Source organism: Tasmannia lanceolata, unplaced genomic scaffold (genome assembly GCF_043159265.1).
Source record: "Tasmannia lanceolata isolate RefF3 unplaced genomic scaffold, GAP_Taslan_0.1 ptg000006l, whole genome shotgun sequence".
Lineage (NCBI taxonomy): Eukaryota > Viridiplantae > Streptophyta > Magnoliopsida > Canellales > Winteraceae > Tasmannia > Tasmannia lanceolata.
Window position 1 is genome coordinate 36,593,201 of NW_027518683.1, and position 22,144 is coordinate 36,615,344.

General features: G+C 40.1%; 1 long non-coding RNA gene across 2 annotated transcripts in view; it reads left to right on the top strand.

Annotated features, from left to right (window-relative positions):
* The first annotated feature begins 7,280 nt into the window (after window positions 1-7,280).
* Window positions 7,281-22,144, top strand: part of LOC143880264 (uncharacterized) — a 33,040-nt gene continuing 18,176 nt past the window's right edge. For both annotated transcript variants that reach the window (XR_013251617.1, XR_013251618.1), the window contains exon 1: window positions 7,281-8,273. This is a non-coding gene — a long non-coding RNA (uncharacterized LOC143880264). The remainder of the gene's footprint in view (window positions 8,274-22,144) is intronic.

A 22,144-nucleotide genomic window follows, 5' to 3' on the forward strand; every position in this document is an offset into this window, starting at 1 on the left:
GAAGCAAGAAACTCCTCTTTGCAATCTCAAATACACATGAAAGAATGATGAAGGAAAATGAGGAACACTCAAGCCTCTTATAGGCATATACAACTCTCAAAGCTCACAAGACTCCCAATGATTGAAACTAAAAGCTTAGGAAAAATCTCTTGGCAATAAAATTGATGCAAGTTTGAATGCTCAAGAGATTTGAAGAAGAATCCTTTTGATTTTCCAGAGAAAGTTCTAAGTTTGATTTTCAAATATTCAAAAGGTTACAATGAGGGTCTTTGTTGGGGTTTAAATAGCCCTAGTTCATTTGGGAAGAACCAAGGGCAAAACTGTAATAAAACTGGGTGGTTGCACCTACCTACTACAGACCCCAACGGCTAATTCGCGAGACCGTCGCGGTCGACCGAGCCATGGCGGTCGCTCGCCCTTATTGGGCGCCTCTTTTCATTTTTAAAATATTTATCGCCGTAGTCGACCCAGGTCAACGCGGTCGCCTGCAGAGGGCTAACTGTTTGAAAAATATTTTGGCTTGAAAAGGCTTATGAGGTCGACTGGACCTTCGCGATCGCCTGCCATGGGCAAACTGTTTCTAAAAATTATTTTGCCTTAAAATGTTCCGCGGTCGACCGAGGGGGTCGCGGTCGACCTCCAATACCCATCTTGATGTTTTCTGGATTTCCAGAAAATGAATCTGCGGTCAACCGTATTGTCCCGGTCGACCAGCCCGATAAATTTCGAGATGCCCTGGAATTCCAGATTCCATCCCGCGGTCGCCCGGTCTAGTCCGGCTGACCGGCCCTGAGTTAAAAACTTGATTTTAAATATTTTGTCCAAGGGGCTTTGGGCCATGGTCTTTGGGTATAAAATATGTGTTTTCAAATACAATAATGGATTTAGAAAAACAAATTTAAAGATGATTTGAAAACATCAAAACATGCAAACACTAAATGCCATGAGGACTCCTGTGCATTATAAAACTATAACCTTTAGTCTTCTTGGTCTTCAATCTTGTTGAGCGCTTGGATGATCTTCTCCTTGTCTTGAGATAGTCTTCAATTAGATTCTTGCACTTGTGGCTTTCTTGATTCCTTAATAAACCATACGGCTTGAATGATGACCATCAAGACTTGACTTTCTCCAAGACTGGTAATTGTTCTTCTTGCTTCAAGTGTTGACATAAATGAAACCTGTCTAAATCACAACACTAGATAATCCATTAGCAAACTACCATCAATTTGAGTTTGTCGATCATCAAAACAAGAGAGGGATGTACCCTTAGGCTTACATTCTCTCCATTTTTTATGATGACAAATTTAAATTGATTATGGGTTGGAGGCTCCCCCTTGATAAATATTTATGCAAATTTTGCCTCCCCCTCAATATATGCTTATCATAAATATGAAGATTAAAAGATTTATGAATCCATTTATAACAAATGACAATGAGCACAAGATAAGCATAGGTAAAGCTAACATGGTGGCTAGGAAAATCATATGCATGGAACACAAAAGTGTGAGAGCAAACAAGTGAGAGCACACATGCATACATAAGCAATTTACCATTCTTCCCCCCTTTCGTCACATAAAAAAGAATGGGGAAGGATAAAACAAGTGAAAATCCCCTCCTTTTTTTGGTGTAAAAAAAACATTTCCCCCCCTTTTTTTTATAGAATACATGGCTAGATACCTATAGTACTTAGAGAGCAAATAGATATGATCATGGTCTTGATGAGGCATGAAGCCTAATTATTAGATGTCTTAATTAGAATGTGGGTGTACACTCTCCATCTTACCAGGTAAGAAGACTAAGAGTACAAATTGAGTAGCTTTTAAGTTTAAGTTGACATCATGACCATGCTTTCCATAAAACACATTCATTCAAATATATAGAATATATCTATATGCATGCTAGTTCAAAATTCTTTTACCTGTTAAAGTGACCACATATTCAACCCACTTAACCCACTTCTAAGATCACAAAATCTTTCTTCAGTTAGAAGTTTGGTGAATATGTCTGCAAGTTGAGCATCAGTGTGAATGTACTCAATGGATATGTCACATTTCTGTGAATGATCTCTAAGAAAATGATGTTTTATTTCTACATGCTTTGTCCTAGAGTGTTGAATAGGGTTCTTGGTTAGATTGATTGCACTTGTGTTGTCGCAATGAATTGGAACACAATCAAATTTGAGACTATAGTCTTCCAGGGTGTTCTTCATCTAAAGGACTTTTGCGCAACACGCTCATGCTGCAATATATTCGGCCTTCGTAGTGGATAAGGCGACCGAATTTTGCATCTTACTAAACCAAGAAATAAGGGATCTACCTAGCAATTGACAAGTGCCGCTTGTACTTTTTCGATCCACTCTGCATCCGGCAAAGTCAGCATCCGAATACCCTACTAGGTTAAAATCATTGGAATTTTCATACCATAAACCTAGGCTAGGAGTCCCCTTGAGATATTTAAATATTCTCTTGACACCTCGCAAATGGGATTCCTTAAGGTCTGACTGAAATCTAGCATACAAACAAACACTAAACATGATTTTCGGTCGGCTAGCAGTCAAATATAGTAGACTCCCTATCATACCCCTATATTTCTTTTGATCAATAGATGGGCCAAGATCATCTTTGCTCAGTTTGGTAGATGTACTCATAGGAGTAGGCTTTGTTGGAGAGCTATCTTACTCCCTTGGCATCCAATGTAGCATTTCTCTTGTCGGCGAGACTCCATTCCTTCCTATCCGTTGTGGGTTCAATGTACCCATCTTGGACTAACTCCCAAATTTTAAAATCTACAGATTTTAAATAAAAAGCCATTCTAAATTTCCAATACCTGTAGTTTAGTCCATTAAAAAACGGAGGTCGATTCGAGGCATGACCCTCAATATACCCCGAGTGAGCTACCAGAGGAGGAAGGGGATTAGATGAGGATGGAGGTGGATCGGTTGCCATGGATCTTTCTCTTGTAGATTTTAGGATCTGAAATCTCTATTAAGAGCCTCGCTCTGATACCAAGTGAAATCCCAAAGGGCAACAACACAGAGGGGGTGAATTGGTGTTTCCAAATTTTTATTTGAAAATCTAAGGCAAGTGAGTTTGGCTTGATTAGTTCTAACCCTTGTTAAAGTTATATAAAAAATAAAAGGGAAAGAGATTACCAACACCACAAAAGAGAGGAGAAAGAGTAAGGAGATCACACGATGATTTATAGTGGTTCGGTCACAACTTGACCTACTCCACTAGCCAAGTACTTCTCCTTTCCTTGGGATTTTCTCCACTATGATGAGACTCCTTGACCCCGTCTCACAAAGCGTATACACATTCATCACCTCAACAAGGGGACACTCCCTTGTATTACAAATCCACCTCCAAAGATGTTCTTCTTCGTTGCACTCCAGCCTTGAAGCAAGAAACTCCTCTTTACAATTTCAAATACACATGAAAGAAGGATGAAGGAAAACGAGGAATACTCAAGCCTCTTATAGGTGTATACAACTCTCAAAGCTCACAAGACTCCCAATAATTGAAACTAAAAGCTTAGGGAGAACCTCTTGGCAAGAAAATGGATGCAAGTTTAAATGCTCAAGAGATTTGAAGAAAAATCCTTTTGATTTTCAAGAGAAAGCTCTAAGTTTAATTTTCAAATATTCAAAAGGTTACAATGAGGGTCTTTGTTGGGGTTTAAATAGCCCTAGTTCATTTGGGAAGAACCAAGGGCAAAACTGTAATAAAACTGGGTGGTTGCACCTACCCACTGCAGACCCCAATGGCTAATGCGAGATACCGTCGAGGTTGACCGAGCCACGGCGGTCGCCCGCCCTTATCGGGCGCCTCTTTTTATTTTCAAAATCTTTATCGCCGCGGTTGATCGAGGTCAATGCGGTCACCTGCAGAGGGCTAACTGTTTGAAAAATATTTTGGCTTGAAAAGGCTTACGAGATCGACCGGACCTTCGTGGTCGCCCGCCATGGGCAAACTGTTTCTAAAAATTAGGTTGCCTCAAAACGTTCCGTGGTCGACCGAGGGGGTCGCAGTCGACCTCCAATACCTATATGGATGTTTTCTGAATTTCCAGAAAACGAATCCACGGTCGACAGTATTGTCCCGGTCAATCGGCCCGATAAATTTCGAGATGCCATGGAATTCCAGGTTCCATCCTGCGTCGCCCAGCCTAGCCCGGTCGACCTGCCCTGAGTTAAAAACTTGATTTTAAATATTTTGTGCAAGGGACTTTGGGCCATGGTCTTTGGGTCTGAAACATGTGTTTTCAAATACAATAATGCATTTAGAAAAACAGTTTTAAAGATGATTTGAAAACATCAAAACATGCAAACGCTAAATGCCAAGAGGACTCCCATACATTCTAAAACTATAAGCTTGAGTCTTCTTGATCTTCAATCTTGTCGGGCGCCTGCATGATCTTCTCCTTGTCTTGATATAGTCTTCAATTACATTCTTGCACTTGTGGCTTCCTTGATTATTCAATAAACCATACGGCTTGAAGGATGACTACCAAGACTAGCCCTTGTTCTTCTTGCTTCAAGTGCTGACATAAATGAAACCTGTCTAAATAACAACACTAGAGAAGTCATTAGCAAACTACCACCAATTTGAATTTGTTGATCATCAAAACAAGAGAGGGATGTACCCTTGGGCTTATACATCTCTTGTGCCCTAGGTGAGTAGTCATGTCTATTACTTTGCACCTAGCTGTCCTTCAAACCCATACTTGTGTGCTTAATGATTATCATTAAATGCATAAGAAATCTTGATGGGTTTAAATAGATGTGTTTCAAAAGTTTAAAATGAATATCCTCTCATGACTAAGATGAAATTATCTAGTCATAGTAGTTCATTTTGGAATGCATTTGCCCAAGGTGTTCATCTCTTGATATACTCTAAAAGTGTCCTTGGATATCTCCCTAAATTCATATAAGAAAATATTATATAGGGAAGTTGAAAATGAGTCTAGATTCAATGTATGAAACTCAAATTGAGTAAAATTAAAAATATCATAGGAATCTAGTATCATTGTTGGGCACTCACACATTATGGTGGTTGACATGCATTACATTGTGATGGGAACGCTTGTCTCCCTCACATTTTGATTTTCTATGGGCTTATGCACTTTGTGCTTAATGCTTAACCCTTTCATTAGTTGTTTGTGGATGTAGATGTAGAGGTTTGGACCATTAACCCTATGTGTCATGTTACTTGTGTCAAATCTCCATAGACTATCAATGGAGGCTTAAAATGTCATATCTTGCTCATGTTTACCCATAAGTGATATATTATCACTTGCATGAGCCATGGATGTCTCTCTCAGACATAATCCTTTATAGTCTACTTGTCATTTGTTTGAGTCCTATAGATTTGTGCTAAATAGATATATGCATATAATCTATAGTTAATTCCCCTTGTGTGGTATTAGCTACATGGTAAAGATGATAAACTTAAAATTAAAAGCTGCTCAAATGGTACTCTTAGTCCTCTTACCTAGTAAGTTGGAGAGTGTACATTCACCTTTAATTAGAACATCTAATCTCTTTGGCTTTTAGCCAACATCTTCACCATGACAAGCCATATATGCATTGAAGTGTCACTTTTATATATATATATATATATATATATATATATATATAGGAAAGTTTTTCTAGTCGGCCGACCAGAGAACCTTCTCTAGTCCGCCGACCAAAAACACAGTGGGCCCATGTTGTTTGGATGATCCAAAGCATTCATTTGATGGGCCCTGGCATAGATAGGGTGTGCCCAAAAAATCAGCTCCATTGGATCATCCTAGCCCTTCGATTTGTGGAGGTTAAAAATGGACAGTGGAGGTTAAAAACACAGTGAGCCCATGTTGTTTTGATGATCCAAAGCATTCATTTGATGGGCCCTGACATAGATAGGATGTGCTTAAAAAATCATCTCTATAGGATCATCCTAACCCTTCAATTTATGGCGGTTAAAATGGATGCGTATAAACTCCACAAATCTGTCCATTTTAACCTCCACAAATCAAAGGGTTAGGATGATCCTATGTAGCTTATTTTTTGGGCACACCCTATCTATGCCAGGGCCTATCAAATGAATGTTTTGGATCATCCAAATAATATGGGCACACTGTGTTTTTTGGTCGGCGGACTAGAGAAGGTTCTCTAGTCGGCCGACTAGAAAAACTTTCCTCTCTCTCTCTCTCTCTATATAGATATAGATATATATATATATATATATATATATATATATATATATATATATATATATGCACATAATTAGGGGGTGCATTGTCTGCTAGGCTGTCATTTCTTCTGGTATTACTTGATCACTCATAGCTATTATGCATCTGTAGCCCAAGGGTTGATTGTAAATCATTCACCTTAAAATCCCTTGGTGCTTGTGTAAAGGACAGCCCTTTCGATTCATACCATGTATGAGTCTCTAACAAAGGGGGAGCAATACATGAAAATATCTGTCCTATCCATCTTATCATATGTAGGTTGATATGGGTATCACACTACATGTGATGAGTTCACCCATACGGAGCTTTATTGCTTCATATGTTCGGTGTTTGGGATTTGTCCTTGTAGACACCCCATTTTGACCGAGCCTAGTCGAATAAAACTCGTGAAGTTGAATAAAATTTTGAGAAAGTGGGTCCAAATGAGGAGAGAACCTGAGCTTCTACCAGCCCATTGTGTTCATTTTTAGGTGCAAAATTCTCAGGAGGTTGTTAATATTCCCGAGGGTGCTCCTGCGAATTTTCAGAAGATCAGGCGAGAAATGGAGGAAGAGACAAGCCGAGTTGGTGCTGCAATCAACAATATATGAATGGAAGGGGAGTGAAATATTCAACCTGGATGTGCCAGTACCAATTCCATATGCAACAAAAAGAAAACAATAAGGGTTGAATGCTACCCCTTTTTCCTACGCGAGCCACACCCTTTCGAAAGAGAAAAAAAAGCAGAATTGCATTAGAGTGGTCTGTCCATGGAAGAAAAGGGGTGGGATATATCATTTCTCTTTGGATCATTCCATTTTCTACGCGGACCACCCCATATAGTATAAAAGAGTAGTGATAAATGCAATGGAGGGGGTTGTCCAGAACAAAAAAAGGAGTTGGATATATCATTTTCTCAAGGGTTTTATCTCCACCCAGACCACCCCATATAGTGCAAAAAGGTAGTCATAAATTACACTAGAGTAAGGGCTGTCCAAGAAGGGAAGAAGGGGGTCAAATATATCATTTCCTCTAAAATGCCGAATGAGGGCAAAATCAAGGGAGTGGTTCTCTTTTGAGAAAAGGGGAGAAACAGGGTGAGAGAGGGGAGATTTGCAGAGAGGGAGATAAGGCGAGCTCGACCCCCCAATTTCGTCTCCTTTGGCCGGCCTTTGCGCCACCCACTTCCACCACCATCATCCTCACCACCTCCTCCACCATTTTCTTCTTCTTCTACCACTATCACCGTACAAAACCCTCTTCATTTCTCTTCCCAGCTGCTATTAGAACCCATCTCTTTCTACGGCAACTCCGATAGCCATCGGCCACCGCATTCTTCTTCACCGGATGATCCACCACCAATCGCCACTACCTCCACCTTCCTCCATGGAAACCCCACCTATGATGACCATTTTCTCCAGCCACTTCCCTACCATTCGGTCTCCTTTAACCCCAATTCCGGTGATCTTGCCGGAGTTCGTACATCTCCAGTCACCTGAGATCCATGGCCATCCTCATATTTGCTCCACCTCCATCCTCTTAGAACCTTAAACTCTATTTCGCCCAAACCCATCTCAGCCACCATCATCTCTTCTCTTTAACCCATCACCAAGATCCATCCACCTGCATCTTGTTTGGACCTCATTTTCTATTCAAATCCTCCCCATACATCCAGCCACTAGAATATTTCCCCTGCTCCGTCGATTCTTGCCGGAATCCGACGACTCTTCCGGAATCCAGCCACGCCCCCTCTATTTCCACTCTACCCCTACCTCCATATCAGATCTAAACCTTCCATTAATCACCACAGCCAAACCCTCCTCCATTTTAACTCCTCCACCTCCATTTTCAACCAAATCATACATATCTCCACTGATCCGAACATCCATTACCATTAATTCCGGCTATCCTTTTGCATTGTCCGCGGGTTAAAATCGAGCAGCCATTATCTCCGGCAAACTCGCTTTGCCGGATGTTGTTTCTTTCACTCTCGCCGGGCGACATCAAAAGGGTTAGAAACGAGAAGAAGAAGAAACTGAGCTTTATCGATTTCATTCCAGCAGGTATCAAATCCTATGGTCATCTCTCATTTAATTTACTCTGTCCGGAGTTTTAGTTCATCTAATGGTTAGAATCCTAATTGGTTCTTAAAGTAGCATGTATAATTAGCTCATTTTGTTAAGAAATTGCAGTATAAGCTCTAGATGATTTTTTTATATGCTGAGTAGCTAGCTAGATATGGTTGAGGATGTTAAAGTAGCACGACGGTTTGATTTTTGAAAATAAAAAATGAGAGCCCAATGAATGGTGTTCCCGGGTTGCCTCAATTCTTGCTAAGGATGTCATTAACCTAGCCCGATGCGCAAACGGTCGCAACTTACTTTTACCCAAGATTTGAGGTTACTTTTAATCTTTACTTTACTAGTCTTTAAAGTTCAGACCCGTCCTGACCATCGTTATGGTCAAAGTGGCGGAGCTCTGCTCAAATAAATGTTGAGACCGTCCTAGTCTCAACCTCATCAGGCTCTACTGCTTCTTCGAGCCTAGCTATGTCCCGACCATCGTCATGGGCAAGACGGCGAAGCTTTGTCCCAGTTATTCCGGTTAAACCCCTGTTTAAGTTTGTCTCTCCACACAGAGATAGACCTTCCTAGAATTGTCATAGTTGGGACGACAAAGCTCTGTCCCAATTATCCCGGTGCCTAGCTATGTCTTGACCATCGTCATTGTCAAGACGACGAAGCTCTATCCCAGTTATTCCGGTTATACCCTTGTTTAAGTTTGTCTCTCCACACAGAGATATATCTTCCTAGAATTGTCATAGTTGGGACGACAAAGCTCTGTCCCAATTATCCCGGTTGAATCCCTGTTTGAGTTTATCTCTCCACAAAAAAATAGACCTTCCCTGACCACTGTATGGTCAATAGCGGCGGAGCTTTGCCTAAATCAATCCATCCTCTAGTACGAAGAAACCTCTGTCATGACCGTTGTTATGGTTACAGTACCCGAGCTTCGCTCAATTCCAATTCGTCTTCCCAAAAGGTTAGACTCACTTCAAAACCATCTCTTATGGTCTGTGGCAGCGAAGCTCTGCCCAAATTTACCCATCTTCTAGTACGAAGATACCCTGTCATGACCGTTGCTATGGTCACAGTACCCGAGCTCTGCTAAAATTCAACTAAGTCTTTTCGGAAGGTTAGACTCATCCCGACAACCTTCCCTAACCTCTATATGGTTAATAGCGGCGGAGCTCTGCCTAAATCAACCCATCTTATGGTACGAAGAAACCTTTGTCATGACCGTTGTTATGGTTACAGTACCCGAGCTTCGCTCAATTCCAATTCGTCTTCCCGAAAGGTTAGACTCACTTTAAAACCATATGTTATTCCAATTTGGGTAGAGCTTCGCCGCCGAAATTCATGACCGTTGTTATGGTCACAGCACCCGAGCTCTGCTCAAATTCAAGTAAGTCTTTTCAGAAGGTTAGACTCATCCCGACCAACCGTCATGATCAAATCAGCGGCAGATATCTGCCCAAATTATCTCTATCTTCCTTCGGAAAGATAGACCCACCGTCTTGTTCATAATTTGGGAGTCATATCCAGGTCATGTTGTCTTCACTCTTGGAGACAAACCTATCTTGCTTTTTATGACCAACGTGTTAAAGCTCCGTCTAATGAATATATCCTCTCACGAGAGGATATACCCAGCCAAACCTTTGTCGGCCAAAGTGTCAGACCTCTGTCCAATTATCATCTCGAGATCAGGGTTATCTGAATCCTGATCAAATTCGATCTTTCAGGGTGTCCTCCCATTTCTCAGATCGCAGGGGTAGACCTCGCTTTCAGCTCCTCACATATCCAGGTTCGGTCAAAATTCTGTCAAAATTACAAAAAAATACAAAAATACTAAAGCAAATGTTTTACCAGGTGTTTTACAGTGTTTTGTTCTCTGTCTTCCGTATAGGTAGATCATGGACCCGGAAGAGCTGAATGACTGGATCCACAACTTTTACTCCGTCGAGAGTTTCGATTTCAGCCAATGGTTCACCAATCCTTTCGAGCAGTTCTTTCTTCTACTCCCTTCCATTCAAGTCGATTGGAATTTTCTCAGAGCTGCTGCTCTATGCTGGGATATAGACAACCATGTTTTCCGTTTCGGATTAGAAGAAATTTGTCCCACCTATGAGGAATTTTGTACCTTGCTCAGCCAGAGGAAGGACCCTCTGTCAGGCCTGTTATCAGGCTGGGTTATGTTCAACGAGTCAAGCAACTTTTCTGCACCCAAGGGCAAGACCCCTCAGACTTCATGACATCAGAAGGAGTTCTTGTTAACTAGTTGATTGAGGCCTTTTCTCCTGCTCAAGATATGGATGATCTTGTTTATCAAGCAGCTCTGCATAGAGCTCTCTTATTTTGCGTATATGCCAAATACCTCACAAGGCAAAGCTCCAGCGAAGCTTCCTTTGGCATTCTTAGTGTATTGGATCAGGTTCCTGGTAGAGCTAATCCCATACCTATCATTCTAGCCAAAACTCTGAATGGATTAGACAAAGTTCGAGAAAATCCTGCCCATCAGTTTGCAAGCTTTCCTATCATTCTATACATCTGGCTTTGTTTGAAACTTTACATCGGCCTCCCAGGTACCCGGTTAGAAGTTTTCATTTACAATTACCGTAAGTGGCATCATTTTCAACAACTGGAGACAGTATCCGACTGGTATGCATGGATGGATGTCTAGCCTAAAATCTGAAAATATTTATTGGGGAATTCATGTGTATCGTCGAACTGTCATGTCAATTCCCGGATATTCCTATATCCAGCTCCTTGCTTTGAAAGATACTTTTTTCTATATTCCAAAATGTATCATGCGTCAATATGGAGCCAGGCAAGAGGTCATCAAATCAATCGTTCGTTTCTTTCCTCCGCGGGAATTCTCTAATGATCTCGCCAAGACCATTGCTTTCAGATGGAAAAACAGGGAGACTATGTCCACTCATGAGCTGGCTACCCCACATACAAATGAAGTAGCAATCAACTATTATTCCTTGCTAGGAAGGGATGTCCTTCAGGGGACCACTGCTCTCGGATGTTGATCAACCCGCACGGAAGACAGAGGACACCAATTTTCTTTTCTTTTACCAATTTTATTTTGTAAATAGCTTGTTAAAGGCCTCTGTGTAAAAGAAAAAGGAAATGTGAATAAATAAAAGAATGTGAATAGGTATTGTATCTACTATCTTGTTTGTCTAAAAACTTCCTTGTTATCTTCTGTACGGAACATACCATGTATGCTGATATAATGTTCGAATGGATACGAAGTTATGGTGAGTTAAGAAGCTACTTATGGTTCAATCATTTCACTTAGCATGAGCAAACCTTCTCCTTGTATGAGTCCATCCCAATAGATTGGAACCTCCTCAAAGCAGCAGCTTAATACTAGGACCCCCGGTATTACGTCTCTTTGCTTTGGTCTTCAGGAAGTGTGTCCCACTTTCGAAAAATGCTATACCCTTTTTGCAGTACTTGTGAAACAGACCCATTATCTGTCCCGGACTTGGGTTTAGAATCAACGAATTCACATGTCTTCGGCTGCTTTGCTTGCCAGAACAAGACCCGAGGACCCTCAGACGGTTTGATGCCTACAACCCAGAAGGAGGCCTAGAAGACATAGTATTCCAGCAATGTCGTCATGAAGCCTGTATACTTTGTGAATACGCAAAGTATCTTCCATGTCGGGAATCTATTTTAGCCTCTCTAACCCTTCTCAGTATTGTTGACCAATTGCCATTAGATGCTAACCTAATACCTTCCATGCTTGTCGAAATTTTCAAGGGGTTAGATAGCATCTCTCGGTACCCTCATCTCCCTTTCACAGGATATCCAACTCTGCTTTACATGTGGCTATGTCTAAAGCTTCGCATAGTTATCCCTCGTCCCTGGACAACCTCCTACATCTCGAACTTTAAGTCGTGGAGACCACAAGTTCGCTTTGATACTGAACCTAAGTGGTACAACTGGTTATGAACCCATGCAAGCTACGACATCTCTTGGAGGATGCCTGACTCTAGCAAGTTTTACCATGAGTACGGCCAAAACCAGATATGTTCGTGTCCTTGGTCTAGAGAATGCATCCTCCTACATGTCTCAGAGGATGACCATGTGCATCCAGACCACTATTCAGTGCTCCTCTCGCACATCCCTTTAGATGAAGAGCCTCCGGAAGCCATCTGGCTCCCTGCTCCCTTCCGCTCGGTTCATAACCACTAGCCTATGGACTGCTTCTGTTCAAAAGATAACAAGTTTCTGTATCCCTTTTTGCAAAAGTTTTGTAAAATTGTTTTGTAAAAATGTCATTAGAAGTCAGGCTAGCACAGGCCTTGTTGTACAAATTGTGAAAATTGATCAGACATATAAATAAAAATTTTGTTTGTACTCTTCCAATTGTTTGCATAACTCTTCTTTCCTTGCAAGGAAAAATTCTAAAAACTAATGTATATATTTCCATCTACAGGAAGAAAGTTTTTACACTTAAAACCATCTTACCCAAGAAGTCAAAATCCTGGTCCCGTACCCAAATTCGTATGGAGAAAACCTGGGATCTACCTAGCTTTCCAATTCCCACTCCTTCGGTAGAGATTTCAAAATCTTCTAATCCTTCAACTCTTTTCACCATCATGGCATAACCCACTGATTGGTCCCAAGACATTCAGGATTTGCAATAGCCAGTAACACCGATAGTGGATTTCTTTCTGCAAGAGAGGATTGGGATAAGGCAACAGAACCTTACTCCCCTCCCCCTACGTGGTATTGCCATTCATTGTTTTGCAAGTCCAAAGTGCTTCATAGACACTAAAAGGAAAATAGAGGCCCACATGGTTCGTAGATGGATTAATGATGCTCAACTTTTTTCGGAGGCTATTATTCAGAAACCCCTTGCACCTAAAGAAGTTAACACGACAAAGGAAGTCACAGAAGCTTCTGAACTACCGGTTAACTGGCAACACAGCAATGCACCCGGATGACTTACCATCAAAAAACCTCCAAGGGAATTTTCTCCCTTGCCTGCTGATCCTTCTACCGTCATGAGGGTACTTCTCCAGGAAAAGAAGTTATTCTTGCTCACACCTCGTCTGCCTCCTAGCCCTTTACCAAGGACTTGGAACAACGGAGAGTACTGTGAATACCATCAATGTAAGGGACACCTGACCGATAAATGTCTCGCTTTAAAACATGTTATCCAAGACCTTATCGAGAAAACAGTTTGTCCTCCCGTCTGAGCCAAATTCTGAATCAGAATACGATTCCAACCTGATCCCTCTTTTAAAGCATGCATACTCTAAGAATCCTGAATTAGGGACAGAAGTAAAAGCCAAAGTAAGAAGACTGGAGGAAAAACCATCACCGCGGACCCAGAAGAAATTCTCCGTGTTACCATCGATATGGTCACGGTTATGAGGTTTCTGATAAAGAACAATAAGCTCGCCAATCGTACACCTTGTCCTCTCCCAGATCCACTATCGATAAACTACAGTGAGTGGGAATTCTGTGAATATCATTAAGGAAAGGGCCACCTAACTGAGAAATGTGTCTCCTTGAAGTACGCCATCCAGAAACTCATCGACAAGGGTGACTTCATCATCCCATCAGGGGCAGATATAACCTTCTAAAGGTCATGGCTGGAAGCAGGAAAGCATGAGCATTTGCACTTTTCCCCACAAAGTATGATTACTGATGCTGGCCACATAGAACTCTCCAACTGGTCGGATACTTTTATCCCGCTCCTTACTCCTCTGGATACAGACTTCTTGTCTTTTGAGTCAGACTCATTTTCCGATTTTGACTCATCTTTTGAAAAAGCATCAAATGTAAAAGAGCCTGACAAGGGCGTGTCAGTCAATTCTTCTTCTGATGTATTTTGCAGATCAATAAAAGAACTTTCTATGTACTTACTTTTGTCTCTCGATTGTTCTAAAGTAAATGCTTTAAATAACATCGAACAAACCCCCTCAGACGAGGAAGCTGACGAAACTCCCCTCGAGATTAAGAAACTAATCGAACGAAGGGAGCAGCGTCGAACAAAACCATTAGAAGATGAGTTTGCAACTATTAACATAAGCACCGAATCTCTCTCTCAGGAGATTAAGATTGGCAAAACCTTATCCCTTGAAGAGCGTGCGGAATTAATCAAACTGTTAAAAGAATTTAAAGAAGTCTTTGCTTGGTCATAAAAGGATATGCCAAGATTAAGTTGGGACATTGTCCAGCATCATATCCCTCTCTATCCAGAAGCTACGCCAAAGAAGCAGAAGCTTAGAAAAATGAGGCATGAATGGCTTCTTAAAATCAAAGACGAAGCGACAAACCAGCTAAAAGCAGGATTTCTAGAAGCCGTCACATATCCCGAGTGGTTAGCAAACATTGTCCCAGTGCCTAAGAAGAATGGAAGAGTGCGATGTTGCATTGATTTCAGAGATCTAAACAGAGCCAGTTCAAAGGATGACTTTCCTTTGCCCCACATTGACGTTCTCGTCGATAACATAGCAGGTCATGCCTTACTCTCCTCTATGGAAGGTTTCTCGGGATACAATTAGATAAAGATGGCTCCCAGAAGACAAGACCAAGACAACGTTCACTACGCAGTGGGGGACCTATTGCTACAAAGTGATGCCGTTCGCTCTCAAAAATGCTGGTGCAAACGTATCAAAGGGCTGCAACTACTCTCTGTGGGACCCGATCCCGCAAGGGGAGCGCGACCCGCCTCCCCCCCTTGGTCTCTCGTACCCACGCGGTTGGCGTGTGCCGTTTATTATTTGATTTAATTCATCCTTTCTGTGAACTTGGGATCACTAAAGCAATCCGAATTCCACGCAAAAGAGAATGACAGAGTCGCCACCTAGATGAGAGATCTATGACCCATAAGTGATCAGAAATCTAGATTCATTACCTGATTACGAGAATGGAAGGTATGGGGAGTTACCACAACATGCACCATTCTTGCCCGATAATCCGGTCTTCAATTCCAAAAGTTAACTCTCTTGAATTTCTTTTAAATGGCTCATTAATGTGCGAACTATGTGACATGCATCCTAAAATCTAATTTCAATGTAATCTCTAATGTGTATCTTGATTTTCTTGATTTTTTTTTGGATTCAAGCTATGTGAATGTTCTCCTAAAATTCTAATTTGAGGGATATCCTACATATTTTAAGAATTTGAAAATAAAGAAGAAATAAGAAAAACTACTCTAAAAACCTCACTGATTTTGTGTAGGACCGACTCGTGATTGGTATGCCATCAAGCATCCAAGCTGCCTACGTACCCAAGCCTCACTGGGATCAGAGTTAACATAGTTCGGTGCCTAAACTAAGCTATATGCCTAGACTACTAATACACCAATCTAAACTGGGCTAACTGTTTCAATAGTTTAAGAGACTTCATTTAATTCAAGTTGAGTAGCTTTTATTATCCTAGGACTTCATCTAAGATGCTATATGGTCCTATCTAAATGCAAGACGTTCTCTAAACTAATGCAGGTGAACCTACATCCTAGGTTAACTAGGCTTGTCTTATAGGGAGATGGGTTGACTAGTGTAACTAGATCTATGGCACAGTTGCTATCCATAACAAACAGTCGTGATGAGGATGGACTCATAACTCTAGGACACCCTAAAATCTAGAACACATCGTGACGTAAATGTTCCTAAAGAGCTCTAAGGGTTCCTACGATGGGAGACTGCAATCCAACGGTTCCAAACACAAGCGTTAAATCGACTCGAATTATTAAGTTAAATCATTTTCAATTTTTCAAAGATTTTCGATTCCTAATATCTAAAGCATACCAAAGGCTCTAGTGCTTGACAAATTTCATACTTAGATCGCATTCATGAAAGGGAATCGTGCGCTCTCACCTTACATAATTTGGCACATAAGTTATAGTATATTGTTGCCCAGTATGGTTCTCAGGATTTTCGTGGACTACAACCTCGGATCCAACAATATACTATAATTCAAATACCCAAATTTTCAAGGATCAATTACAATTGGAATATGATTATGAATGCGATCTTGGAGGTTAAACTATCATGGTATAATAAATTTGCAAAGAAAATCAATGATTCCTTTTCTGTTTTGATAGTTTAAAGATTGAATACATGATGGAGAATTAGAATTTTCTGAAATTTTTTAAGACAATTTGAATTAATTTTAATTTTCTTAAGGATTTTAAAGATTTCAGACCAGATTATAATTTTTCAAGGTAACCTATAGCAATTCTAATCCAATTAAGCTTAAATTTTTACAGTAGCTTTCTCTTGACAATAGAAGGTCACTGTACAATTTTCATGAATTGTCAAGGTGATTTACTATTAAGTTTCCAATTTTGAAGATATCTGTCCAGATTATAGATTTACACAGCAACTTATGGCAAATATAATCTAAATAAGTTCACGTTTTTACAATAGCTTTCTATTGACAAGAGAAGGTTACTGTATAATTTTTATGAATTTGAAAGATGATTTACTATCAATTTTCAATTTCGAATATAGCTGTCCAGATTATAGATTTACATAGCAATTTATAGCAAATCTAATCTAAATAAGTTCAAATTTTTAAGTAGGTCTTGACCAGAGAAAGTTGCTGTAAAATGTTCATGAATTGTCAAGATAATTTACTATCAGTTTTCTATTTTTAAATATTCAGATCAGGCTAATAACATTACAAAGAAACACAGAACAAACATGGTCCAAATTAATTAAAACTTTGTGAGAACATGTAATTCTAGTATTAAATCTCAATAAAATATTTTCAGAATTTTTTACTACTGTTTGCTATTTGTTTTCAGATTTAATATGTCATGCTTGATTTGGCGTAAAAAATCATAAGAGATATCTAACATTGACCAAAACTTCTGAAAAATTCAATGGAGATTAGGTCAGATCTTAATTACTTCTCGCCCAAATTTTACTTCTGGAAACTCTATGTACTTTTCAAAAATTGATTTTTCCCCAACATGCCCCTAGAATTAAACGAAATTTTAAACCTCTTAAATTAAATCTAAAATTCTTCAAAATTTTATTATTATTTCAAAACCTTAAAATGCTATTATATTAAAATTTTCATCGATTTTAGATCTGTTTTGACACCTTTTTAAATTCGATCTTTGGAATTTTACCCACTTAAGGGTAAAGTTCAAAAGGTCAAATCGTGGTCAAAACGAAATCAAATTTTCTTAAAATTCCAGATTCCTATGCTTTTTAATACACAAAAGACTCAGGAATTAAAAAATTCAAGAAATTTCAAGGGCTTATTATAGTTGCTATGTAAAGTGGGTTTAAACCCTCTTATTTTTAAAAATTAGATTTTAATATTAAAAAATAGATTTTTCAAGAAAAATTTCAGATTATGAAATAACTTAAACCTGACTTTATCTCCTCAAAATTTCACATGTAAACACTTTCATCTTCATAACTTTTCAAAGAAAATCCTAAATTTACTCCTAGCATGCTTCTAATTTAGACTTCATGAAAGAGGGTTTAGAAGACCAACCTTGCTAGCTCTCCTCGTCTCTAAGGTAAGTGATCCTTAGATATACGCTTTGACTTACCATTTTTATCGCAAAAGAAAACCCCGAAGAATAATAATATAGCCTCAAATATGTTGAATATGTTGAATATATGAAAACACTTTGTGTAGACACTTGGGGAAGAAGAAGCAAAACACTTATAAAGGGAAAACAAATTTTCTTAGGTGAGAGAAGGGTGGGACGAATTTTTCAGTGGGACAGCAGGTTGGACGAATTTCAAGAAGAGAAAAGCCTTGGGTGGATTTGCTTTTATAGGCACAAGGCTAGGTTTGAGTGAATTTGGAAGTTTCCAATGTGAGCTCTCTCCTTTTGGCTTGTTTCCAATTTGTGCTTTCACTTTCTCATTCTTTGATTTTTATATTGAACTTATTTTTAGCCTTGTTTCTTGCAAGCTAAGCAATTCTAAATTACACAATGGAGATCCTTCAAGATCAATCTAGAAGCCTTCTCACATAGAAAACTAGCTTTTATGAATGATTTTCGTCCAAAGAGGGCTGCCCAACGTTTGAGCTCGTTTGTGACCTATTTAGAGGCTGATTCAAGATAAGTCGTAAACTAGAAAGTTGTAAATCTTTTCGAGACGTTCGAAACAAGTATAATTATAAATTTGTTGGACACAAAGGTAAAAAGTTATGGCCATTTTACTAACCTGACCATACTAGCCCTTTCTAATTATAACTCTTCCTTTATTTATTATTGTTTTCAAAATAAATATTATGTCACCAACCACCTCATCCCATGTTGAATGTTTTTGCATGTGGCCGACCCACATGGGTGGGTCCATATGGACCCCCACCGTGTGGGCTTTAGCCCAATGGGCCTTATGACATGTATTTTGGGTTTTTTTCAAAGAAAATTCAATAAAATCATTTAAATTCAAAATTTTTATTGATGAACCCTTCCCATATGACATTTATGGTGCACCCTCGACATATGGTCAAATCATCCCCTTTAGAAAAAATAATTTTTCGGACCAAAATGCCCCTGTTTGTTCATTACGCACCCAAAGGCGACTAAAATGACCTTAAATTGGATTGCCGCCAAAGGGGAAAGTTAAAAATAGAAAGTCAAAAATAGAAAGTCTTCATGGTCAAACCTAGAAAATAGAAAATTTTTAAGTTTGCTTCTTTTGGTTGGTGATAATATCAAACATGATCACTTGGAACCCCCTGAAAATGCCCAAAATGCCCTTGACACGTAAAATTTTCAAATCAAGTGAAACCCCTGAGAAGTTCTAAATTTAGTAGGTTTTTCAAAATTCGTGGAATCACTTAAGATTTCTCAGACACAACTCGGGGGTCAAATGGGATACATTGGAAATGACCAAAATACCCCTATAGTGCAAGAATCGATGAAAAATGAGGAAAATCTTGAGAAATTCCATAAATAGCAGGTTTTCCTACTTGATCGGAAACTTGAATTTTCATCTTCCAGAGGCTAATGGAACCCCGTAGAGACTTATGATTGCGAACCAACTTCAAAACTCCTTAAAAACGCAAGAAAACCTAATCTAATGCGGAAGACCAACTCAAGACTCGATGAAACTTCCGATCTCTTGCTTTTCAAAGCGTAGCAAAATGGGGGTGTCTACACCCTCTTACACGACCTGATTCACAAGGAAGTGGAGGTATATGTTGATGACATGATTGTCAAAGCCAAGAATCGATCATATCATATCTACATTCTGAGAAAATTCTTCGAAAGAATTGCAAAGTACAAGCTCCGGCTTAAACAAGTGCTTTTTCGGAGTCACTTCCGGAAAACTACTAGGTTTCCTTGTCAGCCACAGAGTCAGCCGCAGAGGAATCGAGGCAGACCTTGTCAAAGTCAAAGGAATCCAGGAGATGTCGTATTCACAAACGGAAAAAGAAATTATAGGATTCTTGGAAAAAGTTTAGTACTTAAGCCGTTTCATCATTCAGCTTACCAGTACGTGCGAGCCAATCAAAGAGTATCTGTTATCACCTCCAGTTCTATCACAAATAGTCCCCAGACGACCATTCCTTCTGTATCTTTCAACCACGGATACGTCCCTCGGATGTATGTTGGCGCAAAAAGATCCAGAAATAAGAAAAGAGATGTCAGATTATTATCTTAACAAGAAGATGTTGAAATATGAACCGAATTACACTCAATTGGAGAAAACCTGTCGAGCATTGGTGTGGGCCACCCAAAGGCTTAGACACTACTTGCTATCACAAAGGATCTACCTCATCTCTCGTATGGATCCGAAGGAGTATCTGTTTGAGAAACCAACCCTGATTGGCAGAACTGCTCATTGATTGTTGTTGTTGTCAAAGTTTGACATCACGTATATCACCCAGAAGTTTGTCAAAGGCAAAATCATTGTAGAATAGTTTGCTTATGCACCCACTAAAAATACAGAACTGAGGCGTGAATTTCCAGACAGAGGAATCATGACGATTAGAGATGCGCCTAGTCTTACCACATGGACCATGTACTTTGATAGAGCATCAAACTCAAAAGGCAAAGGGGTCGGTATTGTCCTTATCTCACCTCGAGACGAACATACCAATCTCTATCAAATTAGACTTTGATTGCACCAACAATATGGCTGAGTACGAAGCTTGCATAGCCGGTCTGGAAGCAGCCCTATCCTTGGAGGTACAACACCTCGATGTATACGGAGATTCTCTGTTAATCATCTATCAAACGAATGGAAAATGGCTCACCAAAGAAGATAGGTTGATTCCATATCACACTTACCTTATGAGCCTGATGAAGAGTTTCCACAACATCAGCTTCACCTACAATCTCTAGACTGAGAAACAGGTTCGCTGATGCGCTAGCCACCCTTGCGTCCAAGGTTGATATTCCAGTCAGAGTGGAGGTCCGCCCTTTGGCAATAAAACGACATGTCGCCCCAGCTCACGTATACATGATTCAGATAGTAGCCAGATGTCCAGATGGGAAACCTTGGTATTTCGATATCAAAAATCTTGTCTCCAATAGGGGACACCCCCTAGAGGCCTCTTTAAAAGAGAGAAGAGCATTACAGAAGCTACCATCTAGGTATGTCATTTGTGGAGTAAACCTCTACAGCAGATCATTTGATGGAGTTCAGCTCCTTTGTGTTGATGAAGTTAGAGCCGCAGAAATCTCAGAAGATGTTCACTCCGGTATCTGTGGTCCTCATATGAATGGCAAGATGTTAGCACAAAGATCCATCATCTTGGTTACTTCTGGACTACCCTCGAAGCAGATTGCTTTTTGTTTGTCAAAACATGCCACTTATGTCAGATCAATGCTAACCTGATACATGTGTTGCCGTCAAAGCTTTACTGGCTTACATCTCCATGGTCGTTCTCAGTCTTGGGTATTAACATCATTGGCAAAGTCTCTCCCAAGTCATCTAGTGGGCATGATTACGTACTTGTTGCAATCGATTACTTCTCCAAGTGGATTGAAGCGCAATCATACGCTTCGATATCATCAGCATCAGTCGCAAAGTTCATCAGGGCCAACATTATCTGTAGATATGGAGTCCCGCATGAGTTGGTATCATCAGACAATGGTTCACATTTCAAGAAATAAGTAGCGTCGTTGTGTGAAGAATGCAGAATCAAGCACCATAAGTCGTCTCCGTACCGGCTTCAGACTAATGGCACTGTCAAAGCAGCTAACAAAAATATCAAGACTATTCTTCGAAAAATGACTCGATCCTACAAAAATTGGTCAAACAAACTCCACTTCCCACTTTGGGCATGCAGAACGTCTGTCCGCACATCTACTGGAGCCACTCCCTATTCACTCACATATGGTATGAAAGCTGCCCTACCCATCGAGTTGGAAATCCCATCACTCAGAATCTGAATGGGCTCGTATTCGTTGATAAAATCATGTCCGAAAAACCCGTCAGACTTCTTTACCAAAATAGAGAGAATTTTCAAATTACCAACCTAAAAGAATCAAAGGCCTCAATGTGCTGACCAGAGCAAAAATGACTCACCTACAAAATCAAACCTCCGTTGAAGATGCCTTTAAGCCACGAACTACGAGGACTTGATCCCAACCTCTTTGGGGTACGTAGGCAGCCTAGCGAAACTCAAGTTCAGTCACCATTTTTGGCAAAGCTAACAAAAATATCCCCCTTCGATACTTTTCCCCACAGAAAAGCCTCGAACTACGCAGGCCTGATCCCAATCCTTCTTCGGGTATGTAGGCAGCCTGAGCAATTCAGGTTCGGTCACCATTTGGCAAAGCCAAAACACCCAACTATTTCCCTTGCAGAAAGTCTCGAACTACGTGGACCTGATCCCAATCCTTCTTTGGGGTACGTAGGCAACCTGATCATTTCAGGTTCGGTCACCGTTGGTGAAACCAACAAACC